Below are 16,287 nucleotides of genomic sequence, written 5' to 3'. Positions count from 1 at the left end.
GAGAAGTATGCTTTTCCTACAAAGAGACAATCTCTCACTCAAGCACAGCCTGACCTTCGTCTGCAGATGCTGCCTTGACCCATGGCCTTCTTTGTGAATCTACAAGAAAGAAACTAAAGACCTTTTGCTCTTTTCCTCCCAGAGAGCACAAATCAATCCACAGCAGACTGAAGTGGCAGTTGCTACAATGACCTCTTCCAAGTTAATCTGCGATTGACTTACTATTTTGTCATTGCTGTGTGACATTGGTTAACACTTCACTTGTGTAGCTACAACACTGCACTGTTCTACAGGAACCAGACAAAATGAGAGCGGTGTCCTCAATAGTAGATTATTTAACTGGCTTAATTGTATTTATTTATTTTTAATTACCTCCACATACAATCTTTACACCTAATGTCCATTGCTTATTTTTAGTTATATATATATTTTTTTTCAGGAGACCAATTACTTTGACTTAAATTCATACTTTTATATTCCTTTGCTTTTTAGATACTTATAGATCTTTCTTCCAAACAAACATTAATTCATCTTTAAACACAAAGGCAATGATTCCATCAACAAACTAGATTGTTTTATACGTATCCAAGTCTTTCTTGTTGCTAAGAAACTGAAACAACCTCATTAGAGATATGAAGTTATGCGAAAATAGAACCTCACTGTAATTGTTTATGTTTGAAGTACAAGTGAAATCTTTAGAGACGCTCTCATGGTGGGTCAAGGTTAACAAACATTCCTGTTCATATTGCAAGATATGAAAAATATCAGACAATAAGACTGCTATGAGCACAGCAGTGCAAGTTGCTTACTGGAGGGCATCTCGAGTCTAAATTAGCATATTAACAGCAGCACATGAACAAAAAGACATCAGATTTTCCCTATCATACCAACATTTTTTTGAAATCTTAATCCCTGAGATTTGGGCCCATTTATAAGCAACACTAGGTTTCTTAGAAAAGTGTTCCCAAATAATATCAATGTCTTAGCCAGTTGTTCATGACTAATGAATATTTTAATAATCCTTTTAGAGACTGCTTCTAGAGAAAAAGACTTAAGATGTAGTTGAAGATGAAGATGAGCAATCATTAAGTTATAGTAAAAAAAAAAACTATATAGATGGACAAACAGATAGATAGGATGGACAAACACAAAGACAGAGAGACTTAAAAGAAAAAAAGAAAAGAAAAGAAAAAAGACAGCCAGAAAAAGGTAGCACGTTCTGCTCCTGACTGGAGCTCAATATAACTTTATTGCAAAAATACAAGTTTCATTTCTAGCACGGCATTTACAACAAATCCGAATCTGTTTGTTCTTAAGGTCGAAGACTGAATATCTGTACACACTTATATATACAGCCTTGCTTCTTTGCCATATCTGTTCGTATTTTAACGCAGAAAAAAAGGAAGGAAGGGTGAATCAATCACAGATCCCTGTTCTGTCAGTAATCACACCAGGGCAGTGCTACACTGCAGATTGGCCAAACCAAGGAAAAAAAAAAAAGCTTCCGATAATTCAATGGGAATTTAATGCAGAGGCACTCTGATTCACCGTTAGGTCCTGATTAACAAACCACAGTACATGCTAAACTGTTCTGGTGAAATAAAAACAAGGGAGCATGTGAATGGTTGAGGTATTTGACATGCTCTAAAATTAAACAAATGTTTGGCCTTTGTTTCAATATAAACTACTCGTGTTCACTTGGATGAGCAGGTAACCCTTTCATTTCCATGAAATGGCACATTGTTAAACTCTGCTAATAGCTGACAGACACTCAACAGTTAACCATCTCCAGCCACAAGATCCTCCTCAACAGAATCTAAGAAATTAAATACAATAAATATAAAAATCACTTATCCTCCAGTGGGGGAAAAACTGAAATGATCTCAGTTGAGAATTGCAATTCTTGAATTTAGCACTACTATAATAAGCATTATTATATGACTGGAAATCTATAAAATGGTCACTGGCACCCAGTTACGTTGCCTTTTGCAAACCAAGGCACTGCAGAATGTTCTGTCCTTCTGTTTACGATCTCTTTAGTCTTATAACAGCCTGAAAAAGTTTTGCACTTAACAGTTAATGTAAGATATATGGTATGAATCAAAAAGTTAAACTGCTGCTACTACAAAATATATATATATATAAAAAAAGATCACAACAGGTGTAGGTGCTACTATCAGGCAGAACAATACTGTCCACAAAAATACCGACACAAATGCCATTGAGGTTGTTGAAAGTTGACTGTTAGTACACTAGAGGAATCTGATGTACCTCTTATTACTTCCCTCTAAATGATGTAGTTACACTTAAAACATTGTTTTCCCATAAAAATGGGAGAAGTTACAACAGAGAAGCTTCTAACTTAACACTTCTGAAGTGCACTAAACTGGGGTTAACATAGTTCAATTACAATCACAGAACTAACTAATGTTAGCTTGGAATGCTAGTAGGAAACTAAAGCGTATTTTGTGCATATACGGAGCAGACACTGTATGCCAGCAGGCAAAGTTTGTCAGTCTTGGCGTTTTGTGTTTGCATCAGAGAAGATGCAGTGTCCCATGTAGCAAAGTGCTCTGTTCTTCACAGCTTTTTTGCTGAGAAGGTGGCCAATTAATGTGGACTTAACTCTACAGAACTGAATTAGCAGTGGGAACATTTACTGTAGGTAAAAGCACAGAGAGCGGACATCCTCCTTTTAGCGTTTAAATGAAGCAGCACTCCACATTCACATACTGTATGAGTCAAACATTCACTTATGAGTCTTTAGCCAAAGCAGCTAACAAGAACTTCCTGCTTTTTGCCGTGTGAAGAGCTTCACAGAATTGGCATGGGCTCTCACGTTTACTTCCAAAACCGAGAATGAGTGCGTTGAAGGATGCATTTCCTGTATGACTCAGCTGGTCTTCCTGTAGTGGTTCACATGAGCTCTGCAGGTCTGGCAGTAGCTTCTAGTAGGCTCAGCTGGGTTCTGCTTGCACAACCCACAGATATAAACAGGAGGGCCACGGGATGTCCCACCACGTGGTTCTGTCCTGGGGAAGGAATGAGAGTCCCTAGCAGCCCTCCAGTCCCTCTCGGGGGGCACATCGAGGCGGAGGGGTTGGGACGGTAGCTCTAGGTGTGGGTGATGATGGCTGGAGTGATGCGGGATCGGGGTGGCTGAAGCAGATTTCTGGTGGGGGCTGTCTGTAAAAACCATCCATTGTCCTATTTGATGCTGTCGTGCGGTGAGGGTGGGACAGAGTGGCGTAGACTGCGTCTGGGTAGTTCCGGGGCCCCGGGCCCGCTGGGGGCCTCATTTGGTGCACAGGAGGCCCAGATGAAACTGACCTACGGGGGGCTCGTGGAAGGGTGCCGTAGCTCAGTGCAACTTTGTGGTAGTTTTCACGGGAGAACGCTTCACCCCTGTCAAGCACAGCCAGAAACTTGTTGGCCTTTTGGCAATCTCCTGCAAAGAGGAGCAAAGAAGATTTGAATTGCTTATAGCAATAATGCATTCAGTGTAGAGCTGCATGATCAATTGAAATCAAACTAAATCTTGATGTAGTTTAGAGCAATTAACAAATCACAACTGATAAAACGCTCACAGACGACAAAGATGGCAGCCTCTTGCAGACAGAGACAAAAAGAATCGGTGTCCTACATGGAGACTGAAAGTGTGAGTGGGGTGAGATGGTTACCTGTTTGTCCATGAGAGGGCCTCAGTGTCTGCTGGTGGAGGTGGGTTGGAGGGGCGGGGTGGTGGCGGTGGCTTGGGTGAGGGTTTTGGGGCTGCAGTCCATGAGGGAACACAGTAGGATTGTGGGAAGGAGGGGGTAAAACATGCGGGGAGGTGTTGGAGCGATGTGTGGGGATTTGCACATTCATATGCTTCGAGATCCTGGAGACATGAGGGTCCTTTATGAAAAATAAATAAAATAAATAAAACAGGATGACAGAAGAGGCGGCATGAAAATAATACGAGTTAACATAAGCACCATGACAAGGACATAAATGACAAAAAAGGTAGTAACAGAACAGAAGGACAATGGACATACACAACATGCAAAACTTTTGTTTCTGCCAACTACCTAGGGTGGCCATTCGTGCCATTTTTGCAGGACACATCCTGGCCAGGATTTCTATATTGCCTAAAATATCCATGTTTTGTCTGTTTGCGCTGCACAGTCCAATGGCTTCTTGTGCTTTTGAATCGTTCTCTGTAGATCCCACCTTCTCACGCACCACGATTGGTCGATTAACGTACAAAGTCTGCAGGTTATTGGTCAAATGATCATTACCGTCATTGAGTATGTAAACAGGAAACCAAAGCCAAAACCTGGATATTTTAGGCAATCTAGAATTCCTGGCCAGGACGTGTCCTGTGAAAATGGTACGAATGGCCACCCTACAACTACCGGTGCGCCATGAAGGATTCTAAGAGGTCTGTGAGATGACTGGCTGATTTAAAAAAAAAAAAACTAAAATAAAACTAAATAAATATTATAAAACTCTAAACAGTTTTGCAGCTGAAGTGACCCCACCTTTAGAACAACAACTATGTACTAATGTTTCTTTATGTTCTCTTTAGTCACACCAGGTGTCAGTATTTGCCACAAACATTTTAGACCACACTGCCTAAACCCATGATGTATCAGTTCATAAATACTGAGAAAAGTCATTGAAAGCTAATTTTGCAGCAAATTAAATGGTGGTTATGTATTTTGAGAGCATAATATGAGGTTTGAGTGTTTGACCAAGTGACTTTAAATTGTAAGACACCCACAAAGCTGCGAGATGGGGAACATCAGTCCGTCCTCCGACGACAGTCCCACTGAGACTCCGAGAAATTCGTCGCAAGTTCTCAACACTGTACGATTCATCCCCACCCAGTGGCGCATCACAGGCCACAGCAGACACAGGCTGCACACACACACACACACACACACACAACAACACAGTGCATAAGCATTTCACATCATTAATAACAGTAAAAAAGTTCTTCACTTTGTGCAATAACAATAACACTCAGATCTTAAACGTATCAATACTATAAATCAGGGATACTCAAGTCTGGCTTGTGAGATCAACTTTCCTGCAGAGTTTAGCTCTAACCCTAATCAAACACACCTGAGCACGCTAATCAGTAGGGTGAACTTGACCAGGATTGGAGCTAAACTCTGCAGGAAAGTGGATCTCGCGAGCCAGATTTGAGTATCACTGCTATAAATTCCAGGCGAGGTAATACTGGTGTGCCAACTCACCTTCTGAAGTGGTTTAGTGCTGTATGCTGGCGTCCTGTAGGCAGTCCTCTCGATCTCTGCTGTGGGGGTCTTGGAACGGCCCAAAAGTGGCAGAGAATCCAGCGCTGTGCTTTCGAGAAGCAGCAGGACCTGGGAGAACACTACATTTATACAACCAGTTTCCAGACAGGACAACTTACTGTTTATTATTATCATCATCTTCATTTAAAACGAAAAAATATATACACTACCACACATTTATATTTTAATTATTACAATTACAATGAATACTTTTAAATAACTGAATATCACTGTTGTTATTTTCCACAGGACACAAACAGACAAAAAATTAAATGAATAAAAAAATAAATAAAAACAATGTGCAAAGAGATATATGGGAACTAGGTGGGGTCTTGTTCAAAATTACCGGATCTGTTGGCAAGCTGGGGACTGGGTCCCCGTGGGGCTCGGGGCATGCTGGGAGCCTTCAAGCTGGCCTGATAAAGTGAGTCCAAGTCTGACAGCTCCTCACAGGGTGAGCCACGTCCTGACTGTGCATAATTCTGGGAGCTGTAGTATCGATTGACATTCTCCGCCCATCGCTCCACGGGCATAGGGCCAGCTGGATGCTGATCCAGAGCTGGTGAAGATAGGGATGGAGGAAAGGGGGATGAGGGGGAGCGGAGGTCTGATGGAGAGAACGGGGGGGACTCCATCACTGTAGGACGGCCCAGACTGTGACAGGACCAATTACGTGAGGGTGCCGGGAGAGATTTTTGACAGGCATCAGAAGTGTTGCTGTGGGGTGCGTGCGTTAGGCCATGGAGAGACCGAGGACGAGGTGGGTTTTGTGGTCCTTCCCCAGAGTTGGAGTGTTCAGAGATGGAAGGTGTCTGACGGGCACTGAAATGAGACGGGCTAGAGGGCGTATTAAGCGGAACTGATGATTTGAAAGGAGCCTCGCAGCCATTCACTGCAATCACAGGCACAGTGGCAGAACTGCGTATACTAGAAGTTTGTACAAGAGAGTTTGTGATGTTTACAGTGTCTCTGGGACCCAACGTGTTTGACTGCGGCCCATTATCTGTCATAGCAAGAGGACTGGAGTTGTCTCCTGAGTTACCCTGCTGATTGGAAAGTGTGTCGGTATGGTAGGAGACAGGAGGGCCGGGGGCTTCAGAAAATCGGTTTATTTGTAGACTGAGGTTTCATGTGGAGAGGTGATGGTGGTTTTAATGCATCTTCCGAAACGCACTTCTCATCCTCTTCTTTAACATTCGTCAGAAGTATTTGGACCGGGACAGACTTTTCACTAAACACAGAACGTGAAAAATAACAATGAGTTTCTGATAATAAATGAAGTGAACCTACCGGGGGTCAGTATCTATAGTATACAGATTTGTTTCAGCCTCTCTAACATGACATCAACTGAGCAGCTCGTTCCAATATGGTCTCTTACACTAACCTAGCTTTCAATCCTTAAATCAGAATTGATGATTATTATTTTAAGGCACAATGCACGTTTCCTCTTCCTGTGTGCAGGGCTCCTAGAGCACAGACACACACATATACTCAACTGCAGCCAGCAGCAGGTACCTGTGGGGCTGTTTCTGTTCCTTCTCTTCCTCCTGTTGCTTCTGCTGCAGTTCCTGCTGCTGCATGCGCTGCTGCAGACTTCGTGCTCTCCTCATGCACTTTTGCATCCTGCCCTGAGAGTTAGCGCTGTTCTCATGCAAGGTATGCCTGAGTTTAGCTACAACGCAAATAAAAAAAAAAAAGGCAAAAGAAAAATGAAAACAGATGCAGAAAATAAAGAGCCGAGTCATGGGGACACATGCAAACACACATTACAAAGAACTGAAATGGAAAGGGTCTCAAGGGGAGGGTCACACACATAGGGAAGATGGGTAACCTAGTAAAATCCTTTACACAAATGTTAAGTTCTCTCAAGCACAAAATTATTAAATTATAATGAAACTGACTTAAATCAAAATGAATTGTAGTTCAGCCACTAAAAAAAAAAAAAGAAAAAAAAAAAAAAAAAAGGAAATTATACGAGCCTAACACCGCATCGGGGGAAAGTTAATTGTAAATAATTACAGAACAAGAATTCTTTCCCCATCAGATGAGCTGCAATCTACCCGGCCCTACAGAGGCTCTGGAAACCGTGAGGCTGGTGAGGAGGGAGGTGTAGGTAACACACAGGGGCCAGGCCATGGAAGATGTGAGAGTTTGTGTGTGTGTGTGTGTCCGTGCATATGGTCACCACATAAATGACAAACCTCAGAGTATGACACACAAAAGGACAGACAGACGTAAAATGACATTGTAATTAAACGCTTTCCACATCAGTCACAGTCAGAAGGACACAGAGAGCATTTTATTGACATTTATAAAAACTGATAGCTCTAGCCCAGGGGCTGGATTCACAAAAATCTTTTTATGAGAGAAGAAAAGAAGTTTATTAAGATAAATTCTAAATAGTTCGGTTAAGAATGTTCAGAAGTGCAATTCTTTCTTAGGTTCTCAAAAATATTTTTTTTATTAATATAAGTGGAGGCAGACTAAACAGGCTTGCAGGGGATGAAGTTAATTAAGATTTGGAACTGAAACTAAGGTCAACAATTTTTGTTTCTTAGCCAAGGGACAAGGTGATCAGCTGATGCAGACTGCAACACGGTCACACATGACTAGCATTGGCAATATTTAAAATACTTAAATATAACTTATAGTGTACATCATACACTACACGCTGGGAATTCATTAAGGTTGCCATAGTGCTGGGCCCAGATTGTACTTCTTTATGCGCTAGCTAAGGTCCGGTACTGAAATGGCCAGCCTGCAGTCCAGATCTTTCAGTCATAGAAAACATTTAGTGCATCATAAAGAGGAAGATGTGACAAAAGAAGACCTAAGACAGTTGAGCAACTAGAAGCCTGTTTAGACAAGAATGGGACAACATTTCTATTCCTAAACTTGGGAAACATGTCTCCTCAGCCCCCAGACGTTTGCAGACCGTTATAAAAAGAGGGGATGCCACACAGTTGTAAACATGGCCTTGTCCTAACTTTTTTGACATGTGTGGATGTCATGAAATTTAAATGATACATTTTCTGATTTTAAACATTTGATATGTCATCTTTGTTGTATTCTGAATAAAATATTGAAATTTGAAACATCCATATCATTGCATTCTGTTTTTATTCACAATTTGTAGTGTCACAATGTTTTTGAATCGGGTTTGAAGATTTTCCACTGTCAATGTATTCTTGAAAGTATCTCACAAAAGCTGTTAAGAGCATGGTCAGCATGATGTGTTTTCTTAGATTGAAATAACAACATAACAATAAGAAAATTTGAGGGTGCCATAAAATTTGTAGTAGCATTTGAATGTGCATCCACTGCAGATTACTGTGACCTTCAGACATACATATATACCCATTGTTTGGAGCAGAAGTATTCGGGGTGGAACACAGCAGCTTCTTTCTGAGACAGAATTGACTTACTAGCCAAAGCACCATCAAGAGAGCTGATTAAAGAGAAAAAAGAATGGATGGAAAGCCTTACATAACAATGTGTATAGTGAGTCATGTAACTTATTGACAGGCCATAGGATTGACCCAGAATGTGTGCCGACATTACTCAACAGCAGCCTCAGCAGAATTCCACAGAATTCAAACACCATTCAATCACAAAATCCTTCACATCCACACGTCACAATTTGTAGTGTCACAATGTTTTTGAATCGGGTTTGTAGATTTTCCACTGCCAATGTATTCTTGAAAGTATCTCACAAAAGCTGTTAAGAGCATGGTCAGCATGATGTGTTTTCTTATATTGAAATAACAACATAAGAACATTTGAGCATGCCATAAAATTTGTAGTAACATTTGAATGTGCATCCACTGCAGCTTACTGTGACCTTCAGACACATATATATACCCATTGTTTGGAGCAGAAGTATTCAGGGTGGAACACAGCAGCTTCTTTCTGAGACAGAATTGACTTACTAGCCAATGCACCATCAGAGAGCTGATTAAAGAGAAAAAAGAATGGATGGAAAGCCATACATAACCAATGTGTATAGTGAGTCATGTCACTTATTGACAGGCCACAGAATTGACCCAGAATGTGTGCCGACATTACTCAACAGGAGAATTCAAAAACCATTCAATCACAAAATCCTGCAAATCCACACCTCTTTATAAAATTTTGCCAGTTTATTATTGCTTTCAGCTAACATTAAATGAATGGAGTTTTGCACATTCTGATTGAAACTTACTGCTTATTGAACTCCCTGATGTTTCACATAAGAAATCAGACAATGGACAAGAGTAGCAGGAGGGACCAATATAATAGTTTGCACAATATTGCTAATTGCAATTGCTCCATGATGATATTTCAACTTTTCATAGTTTTTAATGTATGTGATGTGAAAATGCCACATTAACTTCTTGTTCCTTCATTCTTCTTAATTTTTCTATCAAAGTCATGTCTCGAGGTGGGTCATTCCAGCTCATGCAGACTTTAATGAAATCTCCAGCTCTTTTCTGCCGCCATTTCTGCCAGGACCCTGCTCAGACCCTCTCACATGGTTATTCACTTTTCAAAGTGCACTACCTTGGTATGGAAAAAATATATTCCCTGGATGTAGAGCCGGCTGAGGAGGCCATATGCCGCTTACTGGAGAAATCACCAGACATAGCTACCCTAGGCAAACTTGGCAAGGAGCATGCCCTTGTTGTCCGACCTCGCTACATAGAGGTGAAGGAGATCAGTACGGGCAGAAAGTTCACTAAAACCTGAATATCTGAAAGATATTGCAAATTGCACAGCTGACACAAGCAAGCCCAATCTTTTCCTCTACATCTGTAAGCAGCGAGGCCAGCAGTTACTGTGCAGTGTTCTGGTGTAGCAGACCTGATCGAGCAAAAGATAGCGAGGTGCGAGGAAACCAGTCATATTAAGGGAGAAGAAAGTGAAAAGGAGGTTGGCAGTGATGGGAAAAGGCTACCAGCAGACTTGAGAAGTGAGGTAGTGATGCTATGATGTGTGAAGAATATGAATGTGGAACTTGCACACTTCCATAATTTGTAGCGTTATTGAAGTTATGGGTTGTATATATTTTTGCATTTATGACAAATATGACAAGAAAAAGTTAGATAATGATAGATCCCAAATAACCAATTTTTTTTTTTATTATTATTATTTGTTGCTTCTGTGACAATTTATAGACAAGCTAATTTTTTTGTCTTTGATTGTCAGTGGCAGAGACAGAGCCCTTTGAGGGTGCTAATGAGGACAACCAGTATCAGTGACATTTTATTACCACACCAGCTTTGTTTATTGCTGGTGATAATACTAATAGCCTAAGACTTTTGCAAAGTACTGCAAATATATGTATATTTTAAACAGATTTCATTAGACCAGTTTTATGAAAAGTGAATGGATGTTGATTCAACATCAAATAGTCCATAGTAGCATCATATAATGGCATATAACAATAAGTGAGATTGTTATTGGGAGCAGCTTTATGTTCAGACAACTATAGGTGTTACATTGAGACAGTGTTACATCATTGTTGACAGTGTTTTTCAGGGGGTTTCCTGTACCTAGAATATGTTGAATCAGGAAAAAGACAAACATTACAACATGCAATTGTCACTTCCTGTTTGTTGTTGGCGGCTGTACTGCATTTGAGCTCCGTCACTGTATTCTTTTCATTGACTATTTTTTACTTAAAAATCAATTTTATTCATCATCGTTTCCGTTTATATAACGTGTGAATATATCCTCTATTGTATACTACAACAAAAACAATCAGAGCGCCTCGCTATCACTAGTTTTATTTTGATCTCCTGGGTCCGCTATTAGCTTTTAGCCCGTTAGCATCAGCAAGCGTGGTTGCTGCTAACTGCGCTTACATTGCTAATACTCTATCCACACACATTACCACTGCTGTACTCACTGTTACTTGCTTTAATGGCGGATGAATGTCTCCACTCTGTGCAGCTCGAGCTCGAGGCCGTGGGGAAGCAGATTCGCAACCTGGAGGTAAGGCAGGCCCAGCTGAGAGAGCGGAGGGCCGCGCTGGAATCATCCCGGGCTGACGCTCACAAGTCCGGGGTAAGTATACAGCATGCTGTTAATAGTCCCACCACGTCTACTCCGTGTGTTTCTCTGCACAGGCAGCCAGGACGCGATCTTCCCAGATGCCCTTCACTGCGACGCCGGGACACCACGGACCCTGGGTGCATCCACAGCGGAGAACGCGAGCCGGGTCCCGGGCGACGACTTCTCCCCCTCCAGCCTTCGAGATCTCCATCCGGAACCGCTTCGCTCCCCTCCGCGAAACAGGACGTGACACTGTGGTCATCGGAGACTCCACATCATCCGACACGTAAGTGCTACGTTAGATGAAGGTAAAGTGCACACTCATTGTTTGCCTGGTGCTCATGTTCTCGATGTTTCTGCGCAGATACCCGCGATCCTGAAGGCCGACGAGAGCCCCAGAGCGGTCGTGCTTCACGCCGGACAACACCACGCTGCGGCAGACAGAGACACTGAAGAGGGACTTCAGCAGCCTGATCGAGACGGTTCGCAGCACGACGCCCGCGGCAACGATCGTCGTGTCAGGACCACTGCCTACGTATCGATGAGGACACGAAAGGTTCAGTAGACTTTTTGCTTTAAATGAATGGTTGTTGTCATGGTGTAAAGAACAGAAACTGCTATTTGTTAATAACTGGAATCTTTTCTGGGAGGGTCCTAGGCTGTTTCGCGCTGATGGATTACTACACCCCAGCAGAATCGGAGCGGAGCTGCTCTCTGACAACATCTCCAGGACACTTCGCTCCTTGTGACTAGTAAGACAATTCTCAGATAACTATTATGATGAGTTTTGTTCCACCCGCTCAAATTATAAAAGGACTGTGTCTGTTCCCTGAATAGTGAGGTCAAAATATAATGTAGGAAAATATAATCTAGAAAAAATCTTATCGTAATTAAACCAGAAAAATGTAAAGTAAATGAAAAAAAACAATTTTTTAAGTTTGGGCTCATAAATATTAGATCACTCACACCTAAAGCAGTTATTGTAAATGAAATGATCACAGATAATAGTTTTGATGTACTCTGCTTTACTGAAACCTGGCTAAAACCAAATGATTATTTTGGTCTAAATGAGTCTACTCCACCAAACTACTGTTATAAGCATGAGCCCCGTCAGACTGGTCGTGGAGGAGGTGTTGTAACAATATATAGTGATATTCTCAATGTTACCCAGAAAACAGGATACAGGTTTAACTCTTTTGAAATAGTTCTGCTAAATGTTACACTGTCAAACATGCAAAAGAAATCTAATGTATCTCTTGCTCTGGCTACTGTGTATAGACCACCAGGGCCGTATACAGAATTCCTAAAAGAATTTGCAGATTTCCTCTAAGACCTTCTAGTTACAGTTGATAAGGCGCTAATCATGAGAGATTTTAATATTCACGTTGATAATGCAAATGATGCATTAGGACTTGCGTTTACTGACCTAATAAACTCCTTTGGAGTCAAGCAAAATGTCACCGGGCCCACTCATCGTTTTAATCATACACTTAATTTAATTGTATTGCATGGAATCGATCTTACTGCTATGGATATTGTACCTCAAAGTGATGATATTACAGACCATTTGCTTGTATCGTACATGCTGCGTATAACTGATATTAACTATATGTCTCAGCGATACCGTCTGGGCAGAACTATTGTTCCAGCCACCAAAGAAAGATTCGCAAATAACCTGCCTCGTCTATCTCAACTGCTATTTGTACCCAAAAATACACATGAATTAGATGAAATTACTGACAACATGGGCACTATTTTCTCTAATACATTAGAAGCTGTTGCCCCCATCAAATTGAAAAAGGTTAGAGAAAAACGTACTGTACCATGGTATAACAGTAATACTCACTCTCTCAAGAAAGTAACTCGTAGTCTTGAATGCAAATGGAGAAAAAACTAACTTAGAAGTTTTTAGAATTGCATGGAAAAACAGTATGTCCAGCTATAGACAGGCTCTAAAAACTGCTAGGGCAGAGCATATACACAAACTCATTGAAAATAACCAAAACAATCCGAGGTTTTTATTTAGCACAGTGGTTAAGTTAACAAATTACCAGACGCCACCTGATTCAAATATTCCACCAACGTTAAACAGTAATGACTTTATGAATTTCTTCACTGATAAAATAGATAACATTAGAAATACAATAGCGAATGTAGATTCTACAGCGTCTAACACTTCAGTTTCATCCATCGCACCCAAAGATAAACTGCAGTGCTTTACAAATATAGTACAGGAAGAGCTAAATAAAATTATCATTGTATCTAAACGAACAACATGTTTATTAGATCCTGTGCCCACTAAATTACTGAAAGAGCTGTTACCTGTAGCCGAAGAACCGCTTCTCAATATCATTAACTCGTCGTTATCTTTAGGTCACGTCCCAAAACCATTCAAGCTGGCGGTTATCAAGCCTCTTATTAAGAAGCCAAAACTAGATCCTAGTGTACTGGCAAATTCTAGGCCTATTTCAAATCTTCCATTTATGTCTAAAATTTTAGAAAAAGTTGTGTCTGCTCAATTGAGCACCTTCCTGCATAAAAATGATCTGTATGAAGAATTTCAGTCAGGTTTTAGGCCCCTCCATAGCACAGAAACTGCACTTGTTAAAATTACAAATGACCTGCTCCTTGCGTCAGATCAAGGCTGCATCTCATTTGTAGTCTTACTTGATCTTAGTGCTGCGTTCGACACAATAGATCATGACATACTCATAGATCGATTACAAAACTATACAGGTATTCAAGGGCAGGCTCTAAGATGGTTTAGATCCTACCTGTCCGATCGCTACCATTTTGTTTACTTAAATGGGGTGTCATCTCATTTATCATCAGTAAAATATGGAGTGCCACAAGGATACGTGCCCTTCTATTTTCAATATACATGTTGCCCCTTGGTAATATTATTAGAAAATACGGAATTAGCTTCCACTGTTAAGCTGATGATAATCAGCTATATATCTCAACGAGACCAGATGAAACTTCCCAATTATCTAAGTTAACAGAGTGTGTTAAAAATTTAAAAGATTGGATGACAAATAATTTTCTCCAATTAAATTCGGATAAGACAGAGATATTAATTATTGGACCAAAAAACACTACACAAAATCTTGTAGATTACAATCTGCAACTAGATGGATGTACTGTTACTTCCTCTACAGTCAGAAATCTGGGTGTTATATTAGACAGCAATTTGTCTTTTGAAAATTATATTTCCAATGTTACAAAAACTGCATTCTTCCATCTTAGAAACATTGCCAAGCTACGAAACATGTTATCTGTTTCTGATGCAGAAAAGCTAGTTCATGCATTTATGACCTCTAGACTGGACTATTGTAATGCACTTCTAGGTGGTTGTCCTGCTTCGTCAATAAACAAGCTACAGGTAGTCCAAAATGCAGCAGCTAGAGTCCTTACGAGGTCAAGAAAATATGATCATATTACCCCAATTTTACAGTCTCTGCACTGGCTACCTATTAAGTTCCGTATCAGTTACAAATTATCATTACTTACCTATAAGGCTCTAAATGGTTTAGCTCCTGCGTACCTAACTAGCCTTCTACCACGCTACAACCCATCACGCACCCTAAGGACAAAACGCTGGACTTTTGGTAGTTCCTAGGATTGCAAAGTCCACTAAAGGAGGTAGAGCTTTCTCACATTTGGCTCCCGAACTCTGGAATAGCCTTCCTGATAATGTTCGGGGTTCAGACACACTCTCTCTGTTTAAATCTAGAATAAAAACACATCTCTTTCGCCAAGCATACAAATAATGTATCTTTTAAATTGTGAGTGTAGTTGCACCTGATCAAATGTGCATTACGTCTTGTATTATTATTATTTTTTTCTAAAATCCTGTCAAACGTGCACAAACTACTAGCTACTACTAAATATTGTAGAAACATAATTTTCTGTAAAGTTGCTTTGTAACGATTTGTATTGTAAAAAGCGCTATACAAATAAACTTGAATTGAATTGAATTGCTCATTTTACCGAATACACCACTGCAGCTTTTTCTGAATTTTCCTAAATGCTTTATTACTTTATACTTATCCTTGTTAAAATATATATGGTCTCCAAGCATTTAGAATTTTTTGTTTACAAATTTATCGAGTTGTTCATCATTATGTTTATAATAGCATGTTTCTAAAATAAAACCCAATTTCCCTGTTGAACTTGTTTGTCAGGTTATAAGAGTTACTGACCCTTCATTAAGCTCCACCCCACTTGGGTATTGTTGCTAGGTCTGACAAGCTGTTCAAGCAGTGCATGACGCAACTGATAACCATAACTGAACTGGCACTGCAAGAGTCTCATCCAACTCTCACTGACATTGACATTGGTTAATGACATTTGGACATTCAAGGTTTTGTTTTCTTGAGTTTGTTGTTTGTTTTAAAATAGCATGTTTAGCACTTGTTACTACTTGATCTCACCTGATCAATTTTATTTAAAGCAGCAATTAACTCTTCCTTTATCATCTTATAAAGAGATTTGAAAAGCTTTGTTTTTTTTGTTTTTTTACCTCATTTGGTTCTTACAGTTGATGAATGTAAAGAATAAGCCCCGGCAATTTTCTGTTGAGTTAGAGAACAATGATATGGCAATAAACCCACAATAGACTTATAGATTGAACAAATATCAATGATTACATGTAAGCCTGTGTTTCAATAATGAGGACTAACATGTACAAATATTACTGTTCATGTACAAATGTTATTGCTGACAATAATCCATAAAATGAACTGTACAATTACAATTTGTTATTTGTTTGTCAAGTCAAGTCACCTTTATTTATATAGCGCTTTAAACAAAATACATTGCGTCAAAGCAACTGAAAAACATTCATTAGGAAAACAGTGTGTCAATAATGCAGAATGACCGTTAAAGGCAGTTCATCATTGAATTCAGTGATGTCATCTCTGTTCAGTTAAACAGTGTCTGTACATTTATT

General features: G+C 40.1%; 1 long non-coding RNA gene across 1 annotated transcript; it reads right to left on the bottom strand.

Annotated features, from left to right (window-relative positions):
• Positions 1-1,213: 1,213 nt before the first annotated feature.
• Positions 1,214-4,782, bottom strand: LOC113112761 (uncharacterized). The gene is made up of 3 exons (XR_003293481.1): positions 4,766-4,782; positions 3,681-3,897; positions 1,214-3,448 (listed from the first exon to the last, which is right to left on the bottom strand). It is a non-coding gene; the product is annotated as an uncharacterized LOC113112761 (long non-coding RNA).
• Positions 4,783-16,287: the final 11,505 nt, after the last annotated feature.

Source organism: Carassius auratus, chromosome 13 (genome assembly GCF_003368295.1).
Source record: "Carassius auratus strain Wakin chromosome 13, ASM336829v1, whole genome shotgun sequence".
In the NCBI taxonomy this organism is placed as follows: Eukaryota; Metazoa; Chordata; class Actinopteri; order Cypriniformes; family Cyprinidae; genus Carassius; species Carassius auratus.
This window is presented reverse-complemented; position numbering and strand designations above follow the sequence as displayed.